Source organism: Orycteropus afer, unplaced genomic scaffold (genome assembly GCF_000298275.1).
Source record: "Orycteropus afer afer isolate SDZICR_OR568_19922 unplaced genomic scaffold, OryAfe1.0 scaffold00313, whole genome shotgun sequence".
NCBI classification, from domain to species: Eukaryota; Metazoa; Chordata; class Mammalia; order Tubulidentata; family Orycteropodidae; genus Orycteropus; species Orycteropus afer.
This window is the reverse complement of record NW_006921900.1, coordinates 1,230,820-1,238,328: the sequence shown is the minus strand read 5'-3', so window position 1 is coordinate 1,238,328 and position 7,509 is coordinate 1,230,820.

Here is a 7,509-nt window from a genome sequence, read left to right as displayed (position 1 = left end):
TGTCATGAGACAAAGTGTATGTGAACTGCTGTATGGAAAGTGAATTTGCTCTGTAAATTTTCACCCAAATCACAATTTAAAAAAAAATCTATTATTTTGTAATTATGTTTTTGTGTACTTCTTTGTTTCATAATTATATTCCCTAATATGTGAAAATCTACATCCAGGTAGTCTGGAACAATTCTAATTACACTTGGCATAATTATAATAGCGCATTTTTTTTTGCTCTGAAAAGTGACCTAGTTTTGATGATAAATTATAAAGTCACCCTAGACATAAGCTCCATATAAAAAGGGACCATACAGTTTTGTATCATTGACTCTCCAGATATGTATTTGATTCATAGGAAGGACTGAATAAAAATTTGGTGAATGAATGAGGAATCTGAGACCAGTAAGGCCAGTAGTTATGGGGAACGGGTTGTGTGCTCCTCATGTTCTGACCACCCACTCGTGTTGGTTCCTGTAACTGACTTCTGGTTTCTGAGATCACTCCCTGGAATTAATCCAGGTTGTCTTGGGTCAGGACCTGCTTATATTCTTATTAATCTCTTGAGAGATGTAAGCCTTGACCCAAGAGCTTGTCACCATCGATGGTGCCCTGCTGCCTGTGTCCTCTGTGATGAGCCTCCTGCTGACAATTCTAATGCTAGAGGTTGTCAATTTTCCAGATGCCTAGCCATCTGGACCTTAATCTGAGATTTTAAAGTCCCCAAATTGTAGGCTTCCCTTCTGTAACCAATCTTATCACCCTACAGCCCAATTAAAAGGAGTGAGATTTTCACTTGCAAAGAAATGTCCTTTGTTTAGCTGCTTCTCTTACACCCACATGTTGTTGTTGGGTGCCATCTGACTCAGAATGACCCCATATGACAGAGTATAACTTCCCCATATGACTTTCTTGACTGGAATCTTTATCGAAGCAGATCGCCAGGTCTTTCTCCCTCAGAGAGCCTGGTTGGGTTCGAATAACCAGTCTCTCAATTAGCAGCCATGTGCTTAACCTTTGTGCCACCAGGACTCCTTTTAATATCCTAGAGGGTAGAGTTTTCCATCTGCAGGCCCTACCCGGATGCTAATAGCTCCTTTTCTATATTACTCAGAATCCATTACATATTATTGTGTTTTGTAACCCTGTGAATCCCAGATAAAGTGTGCAAGTCTTCAGGAATACTCTTGAACAAGGAAAGGGTTTTACAAATGTGATGCTTTCTAAGACATGTTACTATTTAATCAGACATCAAAGGCTTTTTCTCCATTGCTAAGAGAAGTTGTAAATTTCCACTTTATAGAAATAAGTCCACTCCCTGGAAGAGAGAATATTTTTATTACATAGATATTGCATTGTCTTCTTTATCTAACAATTTTTGGCATGCTAGCTATGAAGAGCAGATTCAAATTGAAATATAACATGAATTCTGGTTTATTCCACACAGGCATGGTGCCCATTGTAGGGAAGGCTGAACCTGGCTGAAGTTGGGGAGACAACAGGAGCAGGCAATAAGCTGTCTATAATTTGAAAGGCAAGTCATTTGGGGTGGGGAGGGGGTATTGGTAATCCACTAAATTTGGTACCAGGAGATTGGAAAATATACCAAGAGTCAAGAGCCAGAAAATATGTTTCTGAGAAGGAGTAGAGGAATGGACACTTTTAACAAAAGTCCAAAAGACAGAATTTTGAGAGCCAGCTACAAGGTCAAATTGAGAAAAGCATATTGCCAAATACCTAAGAAAAAGAACAATTTTTTAAAATGTAAAGATACAGTATAAAATTTAAAAAGTGTTAATCCATAAAGGGAGGAAAGGACTATGATAGGAATAAAAGATTAAAATAGAAGTACACTAATAGACTCTGTTGGAGCACCCATAGAATGCCAAAATTATTAAACAACAGCATTAATACCACACACAAGTAAATTTTTGCTAAAAATAATTCAAAAACTGTTGCAGCCGTACATAGAGAAGGAACTACCAGAAATTTAAGCCTGATTCAGAAGAGGACATGAAACAAGGGATGTCACTGCTGATGTCAGACAGATCTTGGCTGAAAGCAGAGAATATTAGAAAGATATTTACTTGTGTTTTACTGACTGTACAAAGGCATTTGACTGTATGGACCATAACAAATCGTGGACAACATTACAAAGAATGGGAATTCCAGAATACTTAATTGTGCTCATGCAGAACCTGTACTTAGAACAAGAAGCAGTCATTTGAATAGAACAAGGGGATGCTGCATGGTTTAAAAGCAGGAAAGGTGTACATCAGGGTTGTATCTTTTACAATATCCATTCAATCTGTATGCTGAGCAAATAATCCAAGAAGCTGGACTTTGTGCAGAAGAACATGGCATCACGATTGGAGGAAGAATCACTAACAACCTGTGATATGCAGATGACACAACCTGGCTTGCTGAAAATGAAGAGGACTTAAAGCACTAACTGATGAAGATCAAAGTCTACAACCTTCAGTATGGATTACATTTCAAAGTAAAGAAAAAAGAAACCCTTACAACTGGACTAATAAGCAACATCATGATAAATGGAGAAAAGATTGAAGTTGTCAAGAATTTTATTTTACTTGGATCCACACTCAGTGCCCATGGAAGCAGCAGTCAAGAGAGCAAATGGCACATTGCATTGGCCAAATCTGCTGCAAAACTCTCTTTAATGTGTTAAAAAAAACAAAGATGCCACTTTGAGGACTAAAGAGTGCCTGACCCAAGCATGGTACTTTCAATTGTCTCATATGTAGCTAGACAATGAATGAGGAAGGCCAAAAAAAGAATTGATGCTTTCGAATTATAGTGTTGGTGAGGAGTATTAAACATACCACATGCTTCCAGAAGAACAAACAAATCCATCTTGAAAGAAATAAGGCCAGAATGCTCCCTAGAAGTGCAGATGGTTACAAAACAGAATAATATGTAATGGATTCTGAGTAATATAGAAAAGGAGCTATTAGCATCCTGGTAGGGCCTGAAAATGGAAAACTCTACCCTCTAGGATATTAAAAGGAGTCCTGGTGGTGCAAAGGTTAAGCACTTGGCTGCTAATTGAAAGACTGGGTATTCGAATCCAACCGGCCTCTCTGAGGAAGAAAGACCTGGTGATCTGCTTTGATAATGATTCCAGTCAAGAAAGTTCATATGGAGAAGTTATACTCTGTCATATGGGGTCATTCTGAGTCAGATGGCACCCAACAACATGTGGGTGTTAAGAGAAGCAGCTAAACAAAGGACATTTCTTTGCAGTCTTAAACTTTGGACATGTTATACATGTTATCAGGAAGGATCAATCCTTAGAGAAAGACATCACGCATGGTAAAATAGAGGGTCAGTAAAAATGAGGAAGATCCTCAGTGAAATGGATTGACACAGTGGCTGCAAAACAGGTACAACATAGAACAATTGTGAGGATGGCGTAGGACCGGGCAATGTTTCATTCTGCTGTACAGGAGTCAGAACCAACTCTGTGGCACCTAACAAAAACAATATACTCTGAATATACCTTATTTTGGAGATTATATTTGGAATCATGCAGGTATTTTCCATAATTAAAAAGCAAAATCAAGTTTAAGAAACAATTCTTGAGAATCTAAAGCAAAATGAAACAAATGTCCTGTAATGTGTGTATACTGAGTTGTTGGTGTAACCACCAAGGGAAGAACTATTCTGGCATTAAAATAAAGTAATTTCACTATATATTCTCAGTGAGATGTACCTTAAGGATAAAAGAGAGTGACAGAAAAAATGTCTCAAATATTTCTGAGTTATCATATCAGACAGCAGTGTTGGTATTGTTATTCTGAGACTATTGCGTATGTATTGAGAAATAAATAAGAAATTACTTTTGATGTTCTTGAGAATCAAGAAAATTTTGTATAGAGGAAGGGAAATTCAGATGGAAGATCAATGAACTTAAAATGATTTGCAATTATGAATATTAACTCATGACATATTTTATCTTAACAAAAAGTATTTCTTATCATTATCACTGAAAAGGCCTAAAAACAATGAAGAACCCAGTAGAAATCAGCACATTTGTGCCCAAATTATGATCTCTAAATAACATGATCCATTAAAAGGAACAAGCGATTCTTGGAGAAATAGCTGATCATAGGTGGAAACAGACTAAATCCCCATCACCAAAAGAATAGATAAATAAGATATGGGACATACATACAATGGAATATTACTCATCTGTAAAGAGAAATGAAGTTCCTATACATGCCACAACATGAATGAACCTTGAAAATATTATGCTGAGTGAAATAAGGCAGATACAAAAGGATAAATATTGTATGGCCCCAATTCTATGAAATAGCTAGAAGAGAGGGAAAAGTTTATTAGTGTTTACCATGGGCTCAAGGTAAAAGGAAATTGGGAGTTACTGGTTAAGGGGTACTGAGTCTCTGGTTGGGGTCAATGAAAAACTTTAGGAAACAGTCAGTAGTGATAGTTGTACAACATAGTGAATGTAACTAATGTCATTGAATTGTACACTTAAAAATGGTTAAAATGGAAAATGTTTTGTTATAAATAAATATATTTTTTTTTAAATGAAGGAAGAATTAAGACATTCCAAAAATTAAAAAGCTGAGAAAATTCTTCACTAATAGGTATGTCCTAGGAGAAATACTAAAGGAAGTCCTTCATGCTGAAATTAAAAGGCACTAAATAATAATGCTAACTCAAGTAAAGAAATACACAGCAAATATTGTTAAAGGTAACTATGTAGGTAAAAATAAGCCAAAAAAAAAAAAAAAAAACCCAAACTCACTGCCATTGAGTAGGATCTGACTCATAGCGACCCCTCCTTGGGTTTCCATCTTGGAAATATAAGACAATATACATATATTTTTGTTTGAAACTCTTTCTTTCTTCTAACTGATTTAAAAGACAACTGCATAAAGCATTAAGTATAAATTAGGTTGACGGGTTTATAAGGGTTAGATATATAATTTGAATGGCATTAATAACACTAAGAAAGGGAGGGGGTGATACAGCTACACTGGGCACACCTGTACTATTACAATTCAATATAAATCCAAACTAGAGTGCTTTAAGTTAAGATACTAATTGTTACCCCAGGGCAACTACTAGGAAAATACTTTTTAAAATATAGTAAAACAAACAAAACAACAGGGAATTATAATGCTACACTGGAAACTATTTAACGTAAAAGAAGGCAGTAATGAAGACAAAGAGAAACAAAAAAAAAAAAAAAAGAGAGAGAGAGAGAGAGAGAGAACACATATGGAAAACAAAGAGCAGAATGGGAGGTGTAAATCCTACTTTATCAGTAATTACACTAAATGTAAATGAATTTAACACCCTAAAGAAAAGCCAGAGACTGGCAGAATGGATTTTAAAAACACGATACAACTATATGCTGTGTAGAGCAGGCACACTTTAAATTCAAGGGCACAAATGGGTTGAAAATAAGAGAATGGAAGAGGATTCCAAGATGGCAGAATAGGGAGAAAGACTACAGAGACCCTCTTCAACAAAGAAAAGGGGAACCAATTAACACAGACACAGAAGATAATCCTGGACCCTTGAGCCTTGAAGGGAAGGTTATAGAAGTGGACTAAACCCCAACTAGCAGAAGAATTTGCATGAAAATACCAGAAAAGGAGACATACTGAGCTGCGGTCTGGCAGTGATCCTGAGTGATCCTGACAGCGTAGACAGATTGGAGATTCCCGAGTGGTGGTAAGACCTAAGAATTAACATAAAAATCAGCCCTGCTAGCCAGGGACTGTACGGAGGACTGCTCTGGTGGCTGTGGAATAAAAGGGGAAGCAAGGGTGAAGAGGAAGATGGGCTGAGCTGTGGAATTTGCCTGTCTGCAGAGTGCCGCCATTTTGAATGTTTAAAAGCAGCTTGACAATTTTGGATATTCAAAGAGACAGCACTCTACCAGATTCTAGGGGCTTAAGAATAGGTTCTGCTTGCCAGTAAGCCCAAGGACACTCCAGACCTGCATGACAGAAAAGGTGTGATATTCCTCTTGTTACTCTAATACCCCACACCCGCTTGGTGAATGGAGATGCAGCCATCCCCCACTCGCACCCACCTTCTGGGCCTGCAGGAACTCCATCCCAGTCTGTATGCTCAGATGGAGCCTGGGTGCCCTGCCCTGTCCTCCACCAATTTTCTTCTTTTTCTTTTTCTCTTTTTCTGTTGTTTCGTTTGCTTGTATTTGTTTGTTTTAAAACTACTGTTATTAATAATGCTTTTGTCCTTTTTTATTATTATTCTTTATTCTTCCCCTCCCAGGTCCTAGTTTACAGCTTTTTTTTTTTCTTTTCCCTGTTACTGGTTAAAATCTTTCTTATTTCCCCTTTTTTTTTCTCATGGTTAACCCCATTCCTTGTCTTTCTTTTTGCATTTTTCCCATTTTTTCTTCATTATTCTCCTTCTCTACCTTTTTTATCTTAGTGCTCTATCCCCAGATATTGCAGGTTTTCTTGTTTTACTCTTCCTCTTTTTTTCCCCTTTTTTTCTTTTTTTGGTTACTGTTCCAATGTGATTACATGGTGTATTTTTTGTCCATGTGCTTTTAGTTTATTGGTGGTTATTCAATTGTAATTTTTGTCTAACTGAGTGGGAGACAGCAACAGTCCCCATAAGATACAACTACACCCACAACTCCTGCAACTTCACTTACTGAGCGAGAACCACCACCTCCTTCTCCACCAATGGGCCAACGATAGAAAACCACCAAGAAGAGCCTGAATCACCCTTGGATGCTCTTCACAAACAGTTAACAGAGATCTAAATACAACACCATGATGTCTTGGAGAAAACAGACCATCACAATCCACACAAAGAACCAAGATAAAGTGGTAGAAACAAGAAAACAGGACATAGACCCAGAACACATCCCTAAGGAGAAAGCAGCATTGGAATTCCTGATACATAATTCAAAAGAATTATATTTAGGTATCTTCAAAGGATTGAGAGGCAGACCAAAGAAAACACAGAAAAAATGTTAGAAAATTTTTGGAAGAAAATACAAGAAAAAAATGTCAAAATAAAGGAAAAATTAGAAATGATTCTCAATCTACAGACAGAAATCCAGAAAATTAATACTAAATTGTCAGAAATAGATGACACATTAAAAGGGCAAAGGAGTAGAATTGATTCAATGGAAGACAGAATTAATGAGATTGAAGACAAATACCCGAATACTTCTTTGGAAAGAGATCAATTAGAAAAAAAATCAAAACAAAATGAGGAAAGCCTAAGGTTCATGTGGGATACCATCAAAAGGAATAACCTATATATCACTGGAATTCCAGAACAGGAAGAGAAAAACAAAACCACTGAGAAAATTGTCCAAGATTTGTTGGATGAAAACTTCCCTGAAATGATGAAAGAGGAGAATATATCCATTCAGGAAGTCCAACGGACCCCAAACAGGATAGACCCCAAAAGAAAATCACCAAGACAGATCATCATCAATCACACCAAAACCAAAGACAAAGACAGAATCCTGAAAGC